The following is a 9,816-nucleotide window of genomic DNA, read 5'->3' as shown; positions in this document are numbered from 1 at the left end:
TGTTGCCTTGCTTCTTTGTAGCCTTTTTGTGTGAGGCTCTACTCAGATTTGGTCAACCCCAGTCTGCTTTTCCCAGTCCAGAGAGGCCCAGGTCTCAGGAAGAGGGTATAGAGTTTTCTTGAGAATGAGGCCCTCCCATGAGGCCTTTAGATTCTGTACTTTTCCTATCCTGTCCAGCAGTTGAGTGGATAATTTCCATTCTTTGAAATTTATAGAGATTTTATTTATGGCCCAGGATATATGATATATCTAGGTGAGTGCTCCATGGGCACTTGAAAAGAAAGTGTTTTGTGTTGTTTATGGAGTGTTCTAAAGCTCTTGATTAGAACATGTTCATTGATGGTAGTTTTGGGTTCCTTTATACTCTTGTCGATTTTCTCTTTATTCAGTCAGTTGAGAGTGGAATGTTTATCTCTCCAAATATAATTATGAATTATCTCCTCCTTTTGGTACTATAAGTTTTTGCTTCATACAGCTTGCAGCTCTGTTTTTATACATTTAGATTTGCTATGTGTTCTCAGTAAATTAACACTTCTATCATTATATAGTAGCCATCTCTCCTCTTGGTAGTTTTCTTTGCTCTGAAGTCTACCTTATCATATTATTATCATTAATCATGCTTTCTTTCCATAAATGTGTACATTGAATATATTTCTCATCCATTTAATTTTGACCTACATATATCTTTATATTTGAAGTGAGCTTATTGTGTACATACAGTCTGCCACCCCCATGTTTTAATTGAACTATTTCATCTTTATATTTAATGCAAGTGTTGGTATGTTAGGGAATACACCTGTCATTTAATTTTGTTTGTTTGTTCTCTTTGATTTTCATTTCTCTCTTTACTTTCTCCTGTAGGTTACTTTATCCATTATAAGAATTCCATTTTGACATATCTATATTTTTGAGTGTATATTTTGTATAGTCACTCTAGTGGTTGTTCTAGGTATTACATTAAGTGTATATATATATCACAGTCATCATTTTAATAGTTTGAGAGATGTGTACAAACCTCATCATCCTATATGTGCCTTTATGCTCCCGAAATAAAATTGTTTTAAATGCTGTCTGTGCTGGTTTGGATGTATCGTGTCCCCCAAAACACCAAATTCTTTGATGCAATCTTGTGGGGGCAGATGTTTTAGTGTTGATTAAGTTGCAATCCTTGGATTGAGTGTTTCCATGGAGATGTGACTCAATCAACTATGGACAAGACATTTGAATGGATAATTTCAATGGAACTGTTACCCCCACCCAATCAGGTTGGGTTTAATCAAATCACTGGAGCCCTATAGAAAAGTTCACAGAGAGAAAGAGGTACTGCAGCCAAGAGACACTTTGAAGAATGCATAGGAGCTGAGAGTGGAGCTGGAACACAACTTGGGTTCAGCTGATGCTAGCCATATGCATTCCCAGCTAATAGAGGCATTCCAGATTCCATTGACTTTCCTTCAGTGAAGGTATACTTGTGTTGATGCCTCTATTTGGACATTTATGTGGCCTTCAGACTAAATTTGTCACCAAATAATGACCCTTTATAAAAGCAAATGCATTTCTGGTATTTTGCATAATGGCAGCATTAGCAAACTGGAACAGATTTTTTAACAGGAGTGGGGTGCTGCTGTTGCTCAGTTTTCAATTACCAAACATGTTGGAATGGCTTTGTAAATGAAGAGGGAGATTCTGCAAGAACTGTCAGAAGCTTGATAGAAAAGGCCTAAAATGCTTTGAAGAGACTCTTGATAGAAATATGAACTCTAAAGATACTTCTGATGAAGACATAAACCAAAATGCTACATGTGTCATTGCCAACTGGTAGGAAGGTGATCCTTGTTTTAAAGTGGCAGAGAATGTGGCAAAACTGTGTCCTAGTATCAGATGGAAGGCAGAATTTAGAAGCAATGTTCTGGAATACTTAGCTGAAAAGATCTCCAGACTGTGTGTGGAGGATGTAGACTGGCTTTTCCTTGCAGCTTACAGTAAAATGTGACAGAACAGAGATAAGCTGAGAAATGAACTCTTGAGTACAAAGAAACCAGAAACTGATAGTTTGGAAAATTCTGGACTTCCAGAAAGTGACACCCCAGAGGCTACAACTCCATGTGAGGATTTAAGAAACTATGGACATCAACCACCATTTCAGCACAAGCCAGGATTGGAGATGCAGTTATCCAGAAAGGATTTGTGGAAAGTCCATTAGTCTGATGTTTTTTTTTTTTTTTTTTCTGTTCTGTATGGTTTTTTTTTTTAATTTAAAAAATTTTATTTTGAAATAAATTCAATCTTACAGGAACAGTTGCAAAAACAGTACAAACCCCATACATAGAACTCCAGCATACACTGACTCCCCTCCCCCAATACCCCGATCGACCACCTTTAACATCCTGTCACACCACCATTTCTTTCTTTCCCTCACTCTCTCCCTCCCTCCCTCCCTGCCTATCATCCATCATCTACTGCTCTGTCCTGTGAACATATGAGAGCAAGCAGCACATATCTTTGAACAAACAATATAATTCACATATACCTTTCCCATGGACAAGAACATTCTTTTATGCAATCCCATTAAGCACAGCTAAGAAGTTCAAGAAATTCAACATTGATATAAAGCTTACATTCTGTATTTCCTTTTTTTTTTCTTGTATCCCATCTGTGTCCCTTTGAGCCTCCTCTCCTCTATCCTCAGATCCCATCCAGGATCATCCTTGGTATTTAACTGTCATCTATTTAGACTGTCTTTTTTTTTTTCAATTGTGGAAACATATATATAGCCTAAATCTTCCCATTCCACCCCTTCCCTAGAATTCCATTAGTGGGATTAATCACATTTAGAATGTTGCAATGCTATCACCTTCCCATCATCCATTTCTAGAAGTTTCCCTTCACCCCAAACAGAAACCCTACACTCATTTCTTAACTCCCCATTGCCCCTTCCCCCACTTCTCAGAACCCCTACTCTAATTTTCATCTCAATGGTCACATTCTCTGATACTTTCTTTGTGTTTACCGTGGGGCTTAAATTTAACATCTTAAATCTATGACAATCTTGGTTTTCTTTGATACCAACTTAACTTCAATATGACACTTAAACTATATTCCTATACTCCATCATTCCCCTACCTTTATGTAGTTCTTGTCTAAAATTACCTATTTTACACTGAGTCCAAAACCACTGATTTATCATTACAGTTTATGTATTTTAGATCCTATAGGAAGTAAATAGTGGAGTTATAAATCAAAAATATGGTAGTATTGGTATTTATATTTACCATGTGATCTTTACTGGAAATCTTTATTTCTTCATGTAGTTTCAGTCAGTTGTTTAGTGTCCCTTCCATTCAACCTGCTCAAATCCCTTTAGCATTTCTTATAGGAGTGATTACTAGTAATGAAGTCCCTCAGCTTTTGATTATCCAGGAATGTTTTCATCTCCCCCTAATTTTTATCCTCCAGGTGTTTGTGAATTCTCCAAGTCTCTGATGGTTATTGACTTCTATTTGTAATCCATTGTGGTCAGAGAATGTGCATTGAACAAATTCATTTTTTTATTGAGGCTTGTTTTTATGTCCCAGCATACGGTCCATTCTGGAGAAAGATCTGTGATCACTAGAGAAGAATGTGTGTCCCAGTGACCTGGGATGTAATATTCTATACATGTCTGTTAAAATTCTCTATATATCTCTCTCTCCTTTCTTTGTTTCTCTGTCAGTAGGGCTCCCTTTAGTATCTGAAGTAGGGCAGGTCTTTTATTAGCAAAATCTCTCAGCATTTGTTTGTCTGTGAAAAATTTAACCTCTCCCTCAAATTTGAAGGAGAGTTTTGCTGGATAAAGTAATCTTGGCTGGAAATTTTTCTCTCTCAGAATTTTAAATGTGTCATACAACTGCCTTCTCACCTCCGTGGTGGCCTCTGAGTAGCACTACTTAGTCTTATGTTGTTTCCTTTGTATGTGGTGAATTGCTTTTCTCTTGCTGCTTTCAGAACTTGCTCCTTCTCTTCAGTATTTGACAGTCTGATCAGAATATGTCTTGGAGTGGGTTTATTTGGATTTACTCTATTTGGAGTTTGCTGGGCATTTATGCTTTGTGTATTTATATTGTGTAGAAGGTTGGGGAAGTTTTCCCCAACAATTTCTTTGAATACTCTTTTTAGAACTTTACCCTTCTCTTCCCCTTCTGGGACGCCAATGAGTCTTAAATTTGGATGTTTTATTTTACCTATCATATCCCTGAGATCCATTTCGTTTTTTTTTTTTTATTTTTTTCCCCATTCTTTCTTTTGTTCTTCCATTTTCTGTTCTGTGGTCTTCACAGAGGCTGAGTTGTTGTTCAACTCCCTCTAATCTTGATTTATGAGTATCCAGAATGTTTTTAATTTGGTCTACAGTTTCTTTAATTTCCATAAGATCTTCTATTTTTTTATTTACTCTTGCAATATCTTCTTTATGGTCTTCTAGGGTCTTCTTTATGTCTTTTATATCCTGTGCCATGCTCTTCTTCATGTCCTTTATATCCTGTGCCATGTTCTCATTGCCTATCTGTAGTTCTTTGATTAATTGCACCAAGTACCGTGTGTCTTCTGTTCTTTTGATTTGGGTGTTTAGGTTTGGGTTCTCCATATTGTTTGGTTTTACCATATGCTTTAAGATTTTCTGCTGTTTTTGGCCTCTTGGCATTTGCTTTACTTTCTCTTTAATTTGTCGGAATTGCAGCTTGGTGGTGTACACTCTCTCCAACCAAACAGCAGATGGCATCCGTGAGTCACCAATTCCCCTCAAGTCAGCTCTCCCCAACCCTGTCTTTGTGGTGTGTGGGGATCTGACCCCTGTGGGGTCCACTTGGTGCAGTTAATTTGGGTGTTCTGTCAGTGCTATCTGCCCCAAAAGAGGGGTGTGCATCTGAGTAGTTAGGGAGGAAGGACAGCTTTAATAATCAAACCTCCCAGGTGTTCCCAGAGATTTAAGGTTGTTCTCTGCCACTGACCCAAAAGTCCTTGGTATTGGCGTAGGTTCCCTGGGATTTCCAAGTGGTTCCCCCTTCCCTGCTGTGCTCTTCCAGGACTTCTGCTGAGGGAGGGAGGGCTGTGCCATGTCACAAGTGTGCACTGGCCTCCAGGGAAACCCTGGGATGCCGGGCTGTGCAGGGGCATTCCCAGCCCACTTCAAAGATGGTTGAATGGGACACATTTACTTTCCCCTTCCACACAGCTCTGCCCTCCCAGCTCTGGGAAAATCAGCCATGGGTGTTTTCAAGGCCACTGCCTATGGCCAATATTTTGGCATGTGAGCGGTGCTGTGGGAAAGACTTCCTGTCACACTGGGTTTCTTGGTGCAGCTCTGTGCTGTGGGTTCGGCCCTGGGCAGGAGTGCCCCTGCCCACTGGGGAGATGGCTGCAAGTCGTGTGTTTTTTTTTCTCCTTTTTAGCCTGTAATTCTTGACTGGTGTGAGGAAGTATGGCCATGTTCCCCCAGGCTCTGGTGTCTGGTTCTGAATGGAAAGGGTCCCCTAGGGGGAGGTCATTAGCATTTCAATGGTCTCTCTCTCTCTGCTTGTGCTATCTCCACCCTTCTCTGAGTCACAGCACTGGGAACAGAAAATGGCTGGGGCTTTCTCCACTGAGCTGAAAAAGAAACAGATAGTCCCCTTCAGACCTAGTCCAAGGTGACCCTCTGGCTCTCCAAGGTTAGTTGTCACCCAAAGCCTCTATTTTTTGGGGATTTGTACCTGTAGTGAGCAGTTCACACTCGCTACTTAAAACACCAGTTGGAGCTCAGCTGAGCTATATTCACTTGCTGGAAGAGAGCTTCTCTCTGGCACCACAAGGCTTTGCAGTTCGGGCTATGGGGGATTGGGGTCTCATGACTTGGATCCACAGGTTTTACTTACATATTTTATGCTGTGACCTTGGGCATTCCTCCCAATTCAGGTTGGTGTATGATGAGTGGATGGTCTCGTTTGCTCTCCCAGCAGTTATTCTGGATCATTCATTAGTTGTTTCTGGTTTTTTTCAGTTGTTCCAGGGGGACTACTTAGCTTCCACTCCTCTCTATGCCACCATCTTCCCTCTCCCTCTGTCTGATGGTTTTGATGTCTGCATGCTTCATGCCAAGCCAACAAGATTTTTGTAAGGTCTCTATAGATGGGGCCACTGCCAGTCCAGACTGGATGGGACAGAGAAGGAACAAACTGAAGGAAAATTTTCTTCCAGGATAGAATCATGGAAACTGAGATCTGGAATCAAGAAATCTCAGGCAATAAGAGCAGAATGGCCCATGCATGAAGAAAGAGTGAGTTTGCTCTGGAGGCAGAGGACTGGCCTCCTGCCTCTTTGCTCAGGAAAAATGCTGACACCCCAGAGCTCAGAGAGGGTGGAGAACATTCCCCGGGTGTTGAGGAGAGCCTGGATGACACCCCACTGTTTGGAGAGGGGAGAGCATTTGCCCTGCAGAGGCAGAGTCTGGGTGGCACCCTGATGCTTAAGGAGGGTGGGGCTGAGAAGAAGGTCATCTCCCCAATGTGTGTATATGTTGGAGCACTCACCCAGCACTTGGAGAGAAAAAGACTGCTGCAAAGGCCCTTGGAAAGGGTTGGACTCCTGTTCTCTCATATCCTATGGATAAAATGTCATTCTATAAATGACTCTCAGTCTTTGAAATCTAATGGAGTTTGCCCTGTGGGTTTTAGGAACAGTTTTGGTCCCTTATATCACTGTTTCTCCCTAAGAAAAAGGGAATGCTTGTCCTATAACTTTACCTCCTTTGTATATCGGCAGAAGATAACTTGCTCTAAGTTTCATATTTCCACAACTAGAGGGGAATTTTGTTATAGGACAAGACCATGTCTGTGATTGATTTTGATGGGATCTTGTACCTACCTATTGTTACTGAAATGATTTAAGTTTTAAGTTTTTGTTATACTGTGATTGGATGAATGTATTTTGTATATGGAAAGATCATGTCATTTTGGGGTCCAGTACATGGAATGTACTGGATTGGATATATATCACCCAAAATGACATGTTCTATGATGCAGTCTTGTGGGTGCAGATGTTTTAGTGTTGATTATGTTGGAACCCTTTGATTGAGTGTTTCCATGGTGATGTGACTCAATCAACTGTGGGCAAGAATTTCGATTGAACAATTTCCATGAAGGTTTTACCCCACCCATTCAGGGTGTGTCTTTTTTAATTCAGACATAGGAGACTGGTGGTTCACATACTATTCACATACTATTCAGTCATAAAAAGTGTACATTCAGTTGTCACAGCAGCATTATATAGTTGTGTGTTCATCACCAAAATTAATTTTTGAACATTTTCATTACCACAAACATTAAAGCAATAAGAATAAAAATTAAAGTGAAAAAGAACAATTAAAGTGAAAAAAGAACACTGGGTGCCCTTTTTTTTGTCCCCATTTTCTACTCAGCCCTTCATACACTGGACAAAGAGGAATGGGTCCATATGGCTTTCCCAATCACATTGTCACCCCTCATAAGCTACATTTTTATACAATCATCTTCAAGATTCATGGGCTCTGGGTTGTAGTTTGATAGCTTCTGGTATTTACTGCTAGCTATTCCAATTCATTAGAACCTATATTTGTTTGTCTATATTGTGCATAAGAGTGCCCACCAGAGTGACCTCTTGGCTCCTTTTGGAATCTCTCTGACACTGAAGCTTATTTCATTTCCTTTCACATGCCCCTTTTTGTCAAGAATATGTCCTCCATCCCATGATGCTGGGTCTAGATTCCACCCTGGGAGTCATATTCCACATTGCCAGGGAGATTTACTCCCCTGGATGTCAGATCCCACATAGAGTGGAGGGCACTGATTTCACCTGCCAAGTTGGCTTAGCTAGAGAGAGAGGGCCACATCTGAGCAACAAAGAGGCATTTGGGAGGAGGCTCTTAGGCAGCATTATAGGCAGGCCTAGCCTCTCCTTTGCAGCAACAGTCTTCCCAATGGCAAGTCCCATGGTAGAGGTCTCAGCCCATTAAACCACCAGTCTCCTATGTCTGTGAGCACATCAGCAACCATCGAGGTGGGGAAGCCCAACACAGGGTGGGTCTTAATTGAGTCACTGGATTCCTATACAAAAGTTCACAGACAGAAGGAGGTACTGAAGACAAGAGAGACACTTTGAAGAAGGCACAGGAGCTGAGAGTGGAGCTGGAACACAACCTGGGATCAGCTGATGCCAGCCATGTGTCTTCACAGCTAATAGATGCTTTCCAGATGCAATTGGCCTTCCTTCAGTGAAACTATAATTGTGTTGCTATCTTCATTTGGACATTTTTGTGGCCTTCAGACTGTAACTTTGTAAACAAATAAAACCATTTTATAGAAGCCTATCCATTTCAGGTATTTTGTATAATGGCAGCATTAGCAATCTGGGACATATTTTTGCACCAGTAGTGGAATGCTGCTGTTGCTGAGTTTTCAATTACCAAACATGTTGGAATGGCTTTGTAAATGGATTAAAGGCAGATTCTGCAAGAGCTGTGAGAAGCTTGATAGAAAAGGCCTAAAATGCTTTGAAGAGACTCTTGGTAGAAATATGAACTCTAAAGATACTTCTGATGAAGACATAAACCAAAATGCTACATGTGTCATTGCCAACTGGTAGGAAGGTGATCCTTGTTTTAAAGTGGCAGAGAATGTGGCAAAATTGTGTCCTAGTATCAGATGGAAGGCAGAATTTAGAAGCAATGTTCTGGAATACTTAGCTGAAAAGATCTCCAGACTGTGTGTGGAGGATGTAGACTGGCTTTTCCTTGCAGCTTACAGTAAAATGTGACAGAACAAAGACAAGCTGAGAAATGAACTCTTAGGTACAAAGAAACCAGAAGCTGATAGTTTGGATAATTCTGGGCTTCCAGAAAGTGACACCCCAGAGGCTACAACTCCATGTGAGGATTTAAGAAACTATGGATATCAACCACCATTTCAGCACAAGCCAGGATTGGATATGGAGTTATCCAGAAAGGATTTGTGGAAAGTCCTATTGTCTGATGGTTTTGACACCTGCATGCTTCATACCAAGTCAACAAGTTTTTTGTGAGATCTTTATAGATGGGGCCACTGCCAGTCTGGACTGGATGGGACAAAGAAGGAACAAATTGAAGGAAAATTTTCTTCCAGGACAGAATCATGGAAATTGATATCTGGAATCAAGAAATCTCAGGCAATAAGAGCAGAGTGGCCCATGCACAAAAAAAGGGTGAGTTTTCCCTGGAGGCAGAGGGCTGGCCTTCTGCCTCTTTGCTCAGGAATAGTGCTGCCACCCCAGAGTTCAGAGAGGGTGGAGCAAATTCTCTGGGGCTTGGGGAGATTCTGGATGCCACCCCACTGTTTGAAGACGGGAGAACATTTGCCCTGGAGAAGCAGTCTTGGTGGCACCCTGATACTTGAGGAGGGTTGGGATGAGAAGAAGGTCATCTCCCCAATATGTGGATATGTTGGAGCACTCACCCAGCATTTGAAGAGAAAAAGACTGCTGCAAAGGCCCTTGGAAATGGTTGGACTCCTGCTCTCTCATGCCCTAAGGATAAAATGTCATTCTGTAAATGACTCTCAGACTTTGAAGTCTAATGTAATATACCCTGTGGGTTTTAGGAACTATTTGGTCCCTTAAATCCTGTTTTCCTGACTGTATCTCCCTATGACAATGGGAATGTTTATCTTATAACTGTCCTTCTTTTGTATATTGGCAGAAGATAACTTGTTCCAAGTTTCACATTTCCACAACTAGAAGGGAATTTTTCTAAGACAAGACCATGTCTGTGATTGATTTTGACGGGATCTTGTACTT

Source organism: Choloepus didactylus, chromosome X (genome assembly GCF_015220235.1).
Source record: "Choloepus didactylus isolate mChoDid1 chromosome X, mChoDid1.pri, whole genome shotgun sequence".
Taxonomy (NCBI): Eukaryota; Metazoa; Chordata; class Mammalia; order Pilosa; family Megalonychidae; genus Choloepus; species Choloepus didactylus.
This window is presented reverse-complemented; position numbering follows the sequence as displayed.